General features: G+C 41.9%; 1 non-coding gene across 1 annotated transcript; it reads left to right on the forward strand.

The window, feature by feature from the left end:
- Positions 1-655: 655 nt before the first annotated feature.
- Positions 656-727, forward strand: Trnap-cgg (transfer RNA proline (anticodon CGG)). The gene has a single exon. It is a non-coding gene; the product is annotated as a tRNA-Pro (tRNA).
- The last annotated feature ends 10779 nt before the right edge of the window (positions 728-11506 follow it).

Below are 11506 nucleotides of genomic sequence, written 5' to 3' on the forward strand. Positions count from 1 at the left end.
TACAGATGTTAAAGAATGTCGCTGACGAACTACATCCTTGCTAGGTGCCTTGGTTTATTATTATCTCTTCTGTTTTCGAGTTGCCTGCGTTTATGACTATTTTAAAAACTTGGTGTACGTTTTAGAACTGTATTTAAAATATGTATAGCGAATCCTCTTTCTTCCTTAGCCGTAAGCCTTTTCAGAAGAATTACATGTGACAAATAAAAAGGACAAATTTCCTATTCCAAAAGTCCACTGTTGATTAAAGAATATAGTAACGAACTTACCCGTATCTCCCTGTTGTGCCTCCTCAGAGTACATGTTGTGTCCTTGGATTATTCGGTTTCAAAAAAGCAGTTGGGAAAGAGTCAGGAGTCAAGCACTTTCTCTTTTCAGATTCTACGTGAAGTGAATATTTGGGTAGAATTCAGCACTTGAAAATATTCCTTACATTGATGTTCAGTGTGATGCATAGCAGCCGGAGGATACATCGATAAGCGCAACCAGTATGAAACGAAAGGCAGCAGTGTTGGCAATTGGGGTAACGGGCGCTCTCTCTTCTTGGCCCTGCGTCACGCTCTGTAGCACACGGATACGGCGTATCTCGCAAAGGAGGGTTACTGTAGCGTGGCACAAACCCGTCTATTCAATTAAAATTAATGTAACAGAGTGGGGCTCGTTGGTCTAGGGGTATGATTCTCGCTTCGGGTGCGAGAGGTCCCGGGTTCAAATCCCGGACGAGCCCAAATAATTTTGTTACGCTTCAATCAATGCCACATTACAGGAGATGGAATATTGTTGACCCGACTATCAATAGCAGTGGACTAGTGGTGAAATCAACGAGAATATTGGCTGAGCTGGATTCTCGGTGCAACGTTTCGTTTTGTGTGTGATGTATTCTCTGAAACGATATTATGACCAGATTACGATATTATGACCAGATTCGCTTTCCCCTTTCATTTGCAAAGCGAACTTGGTGATCACAAAGTCCAGTAACATTCTTGTTTCGTTTTATAAATAGCATCAGTATAAATATAATTCTCTTAAATACTATTCATTAATTTCATTTATGGTCTTCGTGCTCTCTATTGTCGTTCTTATCTGTGCCACAAAAACCTAGGAAGCATACATGAACTCGACAGTGTACGTTCACTTGCGTATTCAATGTTTCTATTCTAATACTAGCATTACGTTTATCGCAGTGTACATTCGTTTTTCCTCTTTCATTTGACGCTTGTAGTAACTTAACTTACCACCCTTTTCTCCCGTTGTTCTGTTGTCGTTGTTGTCTCCGATCGGAAGAGTGCTTTGATGCAGCTATCCACGCTAGTTTACCCTGTGCGTGCCTCATCTTGTATAACTACTGCAACTTATATCCACTTACTTCATCATGCCTTGGTCTCCCTCTACAATTTTTGTCCTCCCCCCTCCCCATACACTCTCCCCCAACCCCACGGGCCTCCCACCGTCATCAGACTAACTATTCCTTGACACCTCGTGACCTAAAGCTTTTTCTAGTCCAGTTGTATAGCAAATTTCTTTTTTCCTCCAGCTTTATGCAGTACCTATTCAATCTACCTGTAGTAGTAAAACTACCGTAGGCTACCATAATTAAGCGTAGACTACGGTCTGTTAAGGTCGTGCCCGCGCGAGGTCCTACGCTCGCTCGCTCGCTCGCTCAAATCAGCAGAGAAACTCGTTTCTACACCTGTTAACTCGTAACTAGGCGTGTCTGTACAAACGAAAATAAAATCTTCTACTGGGATCCGCTATTATGGAATCTTACTGTTATTAGTCCTATAATGATGGGAAGTCCATGGGCCTACTTATAACTTGTTACGGCTGTAATGGCGTACAACAAAATAAAGTCATGCTAAAATGATTATCACTTGCATAAGGTCCAACTTCCAGCATGTAATGAGTACTGCTAAGCAGAAGAGACTAAATGCTATAAACACGCCGTTATACCATTTATATCGAGTACTGATCTTAAATTAAATTTTGCTGTAGTACTGTTAATCAGCAAAACAGTTGTTGTAGTAAAAATAAAGTAAACAATGCAGATTAATGATATAACGCTAGAAAACGCAGCACAATGGCAAAATTAAAAAAAAAACGCAAAACAAATATATATCAAACATCGCTTCAGCACTTCGTCGAACTTATATGAAACATGTTTCTGTTATTCATAAACAACTTTCGAATTTACCAATAATAACGGGAAACGCTTACCTACGATCACGATGAACAACGTCCTATTGAAAATCTTTGAACATAGCTGCTAAGGTACAGTGATCGTGTCAGAATTATATTAGAACAAATAAGCCCTCGGTCACAAATATTAAGTCAAAATTGACCAGGTTTCGACGCTACTATGAGCGTTGTCTTCAAATGGTTCAAATGGCTCTGAGCACTATGGGACTTAACATCTATGGTCATCAGTCCCCTAGAACTTAGAACTACTTAAACCTAACTAACCTAAGGACAGCACACAACACCCAGCCATCACGAGGCAGAGAAAATCCCTGACCCCGCCGGGAATCGAACCCGGGAACCCGGGCGTGGGAAGCGAGAACGCTACCGCACGACCACGACATGTGGGCATATGAGCGTTGTCTTCACAATTAAAACTAATTGTTCTAAAACATAATAGGTATATAAAACATTAATAAACTGAAGTGTGTACTGACTGGAAAGAGATGCAGTACTTACAAGTCACTCAGGTACGAGCAGCCCTTAGCGGCTCGCCATCTTATCTTATTAACAACTTTTCATGACGTCACCTTTCCGGCTTAGATTTTTTTAGAATGTGACTTGTAAGTGCTGCATTTCCTTCCAGTCAGAACACACTTTAGTTTATTAATGTTTTATATGCCTATTATGTTTTAGAATAGTTAGTTTAATTCTGAAGACGATGCTCATAGTGACCGAGGGCTTATTTGTTCTAATATAACGTTCTATTGAGTACAAAAATACAACAACAGTTATACAGGGTGTATCATAAATAATGGCGTAAACGTGTACAGTTGAAAGTACACGATACTAAAATATAGAAGTAAAAAAGTCTCAGTACCTTAAGACCTACGAGCAATGTTGCATCTCTGATACTGTGAAACAAATCGCTTCTACTGCAAGTTCTTTGCTTTCCATATTTTGGGAACTGGTAGTATGGACCAAAACAAGAAAAAAAAGTCCAGTGCTCCAAATTGCATTCCTTGAGAGCTATGAGCACTCATTCATCTTTGCTACTTTGAAACACCACTCTTCTAATGATCAAGTGCTCGTAACTTTTAAGGTATGCGATTTAGAGCACATGTTTGCTGGACATTTTTTTCTTATTTTTGTCCATAGTACCACTTTCCAAAATATGGAAAGCAAAGAACTTGCAGTAGAACAGATTTGTTTCACAGTATCGAAGATTAAAAATTGCTCGTAGCTTTTAAAGTATGCATTTTCGACCCTATGTTTACAGAGATCTTTGCTTCTAGTATCGTGTACTTTCAGCTCTATGCTTTTACTCCATTAATTATGATACACCCTGCGACAGTCAGGGTCGAAAAATAGTCGAAATTGCTTCAGATTCTATTTATATTTCGCTTCCTACCAGTTCTACCATTACTACTGGCAATCCTATCATTTACTACGTCATTTACGTAGTTGCCAAACTACCGCACCGTAATTTTGGTAGAGCGCAGCTGTAGACCTACCCTTCTAATCTTCGGTAACACTCATTTCAGAAGCTTCCCTTCTCCTCTTATGTGTGTATCGTGCATGTTTCACTTCCATATAAGGCTACACCTCAGACAAATACCTTCAGAAAATGCTTCCTAACACTTAAATTTATATTGGTCAGTCAAATGAAATCAAGACAGGTGTGGAAAAAGTAAGGAAACTCTATTACTTCAAAAGCAATCGCCTTGATTGTTAATACATTTATCTCACTGTGAGACAAGACGGTCAATGCCTTCACGGAAGCGTTTGCGGTTGTTTAGGAAACTATAATTGTTTGTATCCACCTCTTCGTCCGAAGTAAGTCGACGGCCACAAATGACTTTCTTCACGGCTTCAAAAATATGTAATTCTGATGGAACTATATGGAGGATGTGCAAGGGTTTCGCAGCGGAACATCTGCAGCATAGTCGAAACAACCTTCCCAATATGTGAGCGGACATTATCCTGCAACAGAATGAGACATTCCTCGTAGTCTCACCGTGTAACGTCCCCTTAGAAAAATTATGAATGACTCTGCTGGTAAACCTCTGCGTTATATGGTTTTAAAAGCTGAGGAAATTGAACGTACTCAGACATTACTCTCTTTACTTATTCTGCTCAACACTAAACTGACACACAATTTTTTTTCTTTTTTTTTTTTTTTAGCACTACGCAATCAGACTTTCAATAATCCCCACAAAAGAATGGCCCTGACTAACAATAACCTATACCTTTCATGGATCACTTACCTCGCAAAAATCTTCGTTACTCGAACTACTGCAATACAACGTGCGCCAATACTGCCACCTAAATAAAAGGTTCTAACTACTGAAGGCACTAACTACTGATAGGCATAGTTAGCAAATGAAAGATTTTGATGGACAACAAACAATGTATTTACCTTAATAGTGTGCAAAAGTCATAATATATATAATTTGTGACATCCAGTTTCACAAATTTCCTTTTTCTGACGGACACACGTCCAGATCGTCCGATCATATTAACATCTCTAAATTCTGGCTTCTCTCTCCCCACATCGACCACTGCTGGCGGCTCACCTCCAACTGCACAACGCTACGCGCTGTTCACATCCAACTGCCCAACACTACAATAGCAAATATTCCAACAATGCAAACCAGCCACAGACTGCACACAGCACAGTCAGTGATTTTCATACAGAGCGCTACGTGGCGTTGCCAACATAAAAACCTAAACAGCCTCCTTACAACTGGAACACGGCACCGCAATTAACGCACAGCGGTACGTGGACACTGCAGAACTGAAGCACGCTATCAAATCCAAACGCCCAGGAATGTTGACGGATGGCATCATTCTGATGCAGGCTATTTCCCAAATTTTTGGAAACCTGAAGAGGGACATTTGTGGCCCTCGATTTACTTCAGCCGAAGAGTTGTATGCCTGCGTACAATCATGTTTCCATATGCAGCTGCAAACATTTTTCCATAGAGGCATTGACCGTCCTGTCTTACAGCGAGGTAATTAATGGATTAACAGTTATGGCCATGACTTTTGAAATATTAAAAAGTTTACTTTTTTCACCTGTCTCGTTCTCATATGACTTCTACACTCGACAAGCGACTCGCTCCAGCTTCGCACGGGTCGAACGAAGTACGTATGGCAAAGCAAGACTCTCGTAGCGGTAACATACTATATACACAAAAATTCCTCTGGGAATGAGTCTGCCTATTAGTGTAAACTGGGCGACTTTAATTTACAATATATATAGATGTCAACAAATTTCTCTTTTTGAAATGTTGTTCTTGTTCTTGCTAGTCTACATTTATATCCTCGGCAATTATTAGCTGTTTTACAGCTTTCCTAATCTAATTCCCACAGCATCAGCTGATTTAATTCGACTGCATTCCATTATCCTTGTTTTACATCTGGAGATTTTGGAAATTTGTGGTAAGGTTCTGTAGGACCAAACTGCTGAGATCATCGGTCCCTAGACTTACGCACTACTTAATCTAAGTTAAAGTAACTTACGCTAAGGACAACAAACACACCGATGTCCGAGGGAGGACTCGAACCTCGGACGGTGGGAGCTGCGCGAACGGTTAGAAGACGCCTCAGACCGCGCGGCCAGTTTTACACCTGGTAACCTCATTTCAAGGCATTATCTATTCCGTGTAACTGATCTTCCAAGTCCATTGTCTTCTCAGAGAAAAATCTTGTGTCATCGGCAAGCCTTAAAATTCTTATTTCTTCTTCCTGAACTTTAATTGCATTTCCAACTTCTATTTCCGTAACTGATTGCTTCTATGTGCAAATCCAGTAACATGGCGAACAGGCTACAACACTGTCTCATGTCCACATCCTTCCACTCCTATAATTCAGTCTGCCTTCTGTACAAGTTGGAGGTAAATTTCCGGCCGCGCGGGATTAGCCGAGCGGTCTGAGCTGCTGCAGTCATGGACTGTGCGGCCGGTCACGGCGGCGGTTCGAGTCCTCCCTCGGGCATGGGTGTGTGTGTGTGTGTTTGTCCTTAGGATAATTTAGGTTAAGTAGAGTGTCAGCTTAGGGACTGATGACCTTAGCAGTTAAGTCCCATAAGATTTCTCACACTTTTGATCATTTTGTAAACTTCAGCACTCTGTATTTTATAACTGATAACCTCAAAATATCAGTGTATTCCAGTCAAGTGTATTGGTACGCTTATGTATTCACAGTTTCTATTTCGTTTCTTGCAGTGCGCCAGTCTTCTTCCTTTTGCTGGCCTCGTCCGGTGTCTTCAAGGCGATGACATGTTAATCTGGATCTGGCAATTGTTAAGAGGATGGCCTCATTTCCTTACTCTCGCCGCCCCTTCCTCCCTGGGAAGGAATCTGTGTACCCTATCTGTCAACGTCTAGTATGAACATGTGAGAACGTTTTCGAAATGTTTGCGAATCGTGTAACTGAGGCGGGACGTGGGTAGCAGCCACCTACTCGGATGAGGGAAACCGCCTAAAAACCATATCGAGGCTTGCCAACACACAGACCCCCGTCGCTAATCCGCCGGACGGATTAGATCCGGGACCAACGCGCCTCCCCGAACCCCGGAATCAGCGTGCTAACGTGCTTAGCTACCCGGGCGCGTCCTTGCAGTACGCGAGTACTTTATAATATTATGAGTAAAGTAATAGGAAATATAATTTTCACGTCACATTAACTTTAATGTCAAAAAAATTAAGAAGAAAGATTAGGATCCAGCCGACGACGAAGTCATTAGACACGGAGCAGAAACGTAGACAGGATGAGGAACGAGAACGGAAATCGCCCGTCTCCTTCTCGAAACACCGTAGCACCGGTGTCAATAATCAATGTTCGGAAACCATGGAAAATCTAAATCTGTATCATGAAACGTGTGTTTGAACCCACCGCTCCAGTATGTGTGTCCATTTTCTTAACCACTGTTAAACCTTAAACGACTTGTATCTGAAAAGAAAGAGATACTATCTAAAACGCTTCTATATTATAGCATGTAATCTCGAAAGCAGAACAGCATGTATTATGGATAGGTGCACGTCTCATGAATAACATCGCAATGCTCTAAACTAATGCGTCATAGGCAACTCGCTACGCATTTACGAGGGGTAACTAGGACTGTTGATATCTTTAAAAATATTAGAAATTCGATGTATTGCTATTTTATAAAAGTGTCATTACCGTGTCTCGATACATCGAAACCAAATATGGATATATCTATACACAGAATGAAAAAATATCGACGTATTAGCCTATAAAAATATCATCTGCACATTGTAAATATACGGCCTGTTTTAGAGCTGTATACTGAAGTATTGATTTATTATTAGTTATTCTGTACATCAACAACCTAGCAGCCTGCTTATTCCCGTTAAAGCAGGAATTTCAAGGAAAACGGTGCACGTTCAGCTTGGCGATAACAACTTTGCTAACAATGGTAACTGCATGTAAGTGGCAGAGTGAAAGGTGTCCGACGGGTCCGTCGTTCGGTTTCGTCAGATACCGGATTTGTCCAGAACACTTCATGTCGACTTCCCTGTTTTCTCATTCGTGCGCACAATGCTCCAAATGTTCTAAATTGTGGGAGACCCAGCGACCTTGCTGGCCAAGACAGGGTTTGGAAAGCACGAAGACAAGCAGTAGAAGCTCTCATTTCTTGCTGAAATACAAACCCAGGATGGCTTTTCATGAACAACAAAGCGGGGCGTAGAATATCGTCGACGTACCGCAAAAGGGTTCTGCTATGATACATAATTGACAATTCATACAGTGTGTAGTTTTTTTGAATACAGGTGTTGAAAGTATTAAATATAATAGATGTAGTTGTATTTATTCAAGTCGATTATAGACTTACACAATAGGTTTCACAACTTTGAAGCTGCATCTTCCGGTGTATACAGGGTGGTCCATTCATCGTGACCAGGCCAAATATCTCACGAAATAAGCGTCAAACGAAAAAACTACAAAACACGAAACTTGTCTAGCTTGAAGGGGGAAACCACATGGCGCTATCGTTGGCCCGCTAGAAGGCGCTGCCATAGGACAAACGGATATCAGCTGCATTTATTAAATAGGAACTCCCATTTTTTATTACATATTCATGTAGTATGTAAAGAAATACGAATGTTTTAGCTGGACCACATTTTTCGCTTTGTGACAGATGGCGCTGTAATAGTCACAAATATATGGCTCACAATTTTAGACAAACTATTGGTAACAGTTAGATTTTTTAAATTAAAATAAAGAACGTAGGTACGTTTGAACATTTTATTTCGGTTGTTCCAATGTGATACATGTACCTTTGTGAACTTATCATTTCTGAGAACGCATGCTGTTACAGCGTGATTACCTGTAAATACCACATTACTGCAATAAATGCTCAAAATGATGTCCGTCAACCTCAATGGATTTGGCAATACGTGCAACGACATTCCTCTCAACAGCGAGTAGTTCGCCTTCCGTAATGTTCGTACATGCATTGACAATGCGCTGACACATGTTGTCAGGCGTTGTCGGTGCATCACGATAGCAAATATCCTTCAACTTTCCCCACAGAAAGAAATCCGGGGACGTCAGATCAGGTGAACGTGCGGGCCATGGTATGGTGCTTCGACGACCGATCCACCTGTCATGAAATATGCTATTCAATACCGCTTCAACCGCACGCGAGCTATGTGCCGGACATCCATCATGTTGGAAGTACATCGCTATTCTGTCATGCGGTGAAACATCTTGTAGTAACATCGGTAGAACATTTACGTAGGAAATCAGCATACATTGCACCATTTAGATTGCCATCGATGAAATGGGAGCCAATTATCCTTCCTCCCATAATGCCGCACCATACATTAACGCGCCAAGGTCGCTGATGTTTCACGTGTCGCAGCCATCGAGGATTCTCCGCTGCCCAATTGTGCATATTATGCCGGTTTACGTTACCGCTGTTGGTGAATGACGCTTCGTCGCTAAATAGAACACATGCAAAAAAATTTGCCATCATCCCGTAATTTCTCTTGTTCCCAGTGGCAGAATTGTACACGAAGTTCAAAGTCGTCGCCATGCAATTCCTGGTGCATAGAAATATGGTATGGGTGCAATCGATGTTGATGTAGCATTCTCAACACCGACGTTTTTGAGATTCCCGATTCTCGTGCAATTTGTCTGCTACTGATGTGCGGATTAGCCGCGACAGCAGCTAAAACACCTACTTGGGCATCATCATTTGTTTCAGGTCGTGGTTGACGTTTCACACGTGGCTGAACACTACCTGTTTCCTTAAATAACGTAACTATCCTGCGAACGGTCCGGACACTTGGATAATGTCATCCAGGACACCGAGCAGCATACATAGCACACGCCCGTTGGGCATTTTGATCACAATAGCCATACATCAACACGATATCGACCTTTTCCGTAATTGGTAAAAGGTCCATTTTAACACGGGTAATGTATCACGAAGCAAATACCGTCCGCACTGGCGGAATGTTGCGTGATACCACGTACTTACACGTTTGCGACTATTACAGCGCCATCTATCACAAAGCGAAAAAAGTGGTCCAACTAAAACATTCATATTTCTTTATGTACTACACGAATATGTAATAAAATATGGGGGTTCCTATTTTTAAAAACGCAGTTGATATCCGTTTGACTTATGGCAGCACCATCTAGCGGGCCAAACATAGCGCCATCTGGTTTCCCCCTTCAAGCTAGACAAGTTTCGTTCTTTGTAGTTTTTTCGTTTGACGCTTATTTCGTGAGATATTTGGCCCGCTCACATTCAATGGACCACCCTGTATAACTGCTATGTCATATGCTGTGGGGAGTAGTTACAGAATGCAGTAGAGTAACAGTTGACGTTGCTAGGCAAAGTTCTCAGCCCTCAATTGATAAAAAAAAAAGCCATCACCAATGAATGAATGTCATGTCTGTGTTAAAATCACGAACTGTCATCACTTTACCGTTTAAAATATGTTCCTGTCGGCCTATATCAAGCAACAGAGAGTGCCCCTTATAGATGTTATCCAGGGAAGTACTGGGCCCAACAGCCGACACGCTCATGTGCGTTTGTAACCAACATAGCAGCTGACAAAATAAGCTACGAGCGTCCAGTGTCTTGTCGAAGCGTGTGTTGTGGCTGCCGTCCAGCCACTGAGACGTGACGGAGATTGAGCTCAGTTTCCGTCACAGTCTCTCCGAACGAGGTGGTGCAGTGGTTAGCACGCTGGACTCGCATTCTGGAGGACGACTGTTCAAAACAAGCGTCCTGCCATCCTGATCTATTTTTACCGTGGTTTCCCTAGTTCGCTTCAGGCAAATTCCGGGATGGTTCCTTTCATAGGGCACGGCAGACATCCTTCGCTATCCTGTCCTAATTCAATGGGACAATGACATCGCTGTTTGGTCCCCTCTCCCAAGTCAACCAACCAGTCACCGTCTCACTGGTATACGACTGCGTGTTCTGTGTGTGACAGAGTTAACAGCAAACTTCCGCATCCCACAGTCAGCAGGACTCTTCCAACGCACGTGTGATGAATCATGTCCACGAAACTGTTGGAAAACCCGTTTCGGCACCGTCCCCTACGTGAACGAATATGTATGTGAAGTACTCCATTTCCTTGCCAAATCTTGGACATAAATCGAATCTTCAGTTTCACAACTGCAGTGATTCTAAGTCAGTAATAGGGGTTTGTGACGTACTGCAATCAGTGTGTATACATTTGCTTGACAGATGATGTGTGTGAAAGAGACCGTGTTCTGTTCAGTGAGTTAATGCACTATGGCGTGTAAATTCACATGTCGAACGACGCTGCTACGCATTTGTCCATTTCCTCGTAAGACGTCGTTGTTTCGTGTATTTTTCCGTTGCTAACGATCATTTCATAGTACTTATGTGAGCATATTATAATTTCCGAACCATAGTCATATGTGGACAGTAAGTGTTACACACGTCCGGAAAGCTACGTACTTATCACATGTTATCACAAAGAATCTATGTTTTTTTTTTTTTTCCTGTGGTGTAGCAGGTAGTAGTTTTATCATCTTAAAGTTTCTCACCATAGTGAGTGAGATGGAAAATTTGCATGGCGAATGTATATCAAGTGTTGGAAACATATTTTCTGCACTGGAGTATTAACAAATGGTTCAAATGCCTCTAAGCACTATGGGACTTAACATCTGAGGTCATCAGTGCCCTAGACTTAGAACTACGTAAACCTAATACACTCCTGGAAATGGAAAAAAGAACACATTGACACCGGTGTGTCAGACCCACCATACTTGCTCTGGACACTGCGAGAGGGCTGTACAAGCAATGATCACACGC

Source organism: Schistocerca nitens, chromosome 1 (assembly GCF_023898315.1).
Source record: "Schistocerca nitens isolate TAMUIC-IGC-003100 chromosome 1, iqSchNite1.1, whole genome shotgun sequence".
NCBI classification, from domain to species: domain Eukaryota; kingdom Metazoa; phylum Arthropoda; class Insecta; order Orthoptera; family Acrididae; genus Schistocerca; species Schistocerca nitens.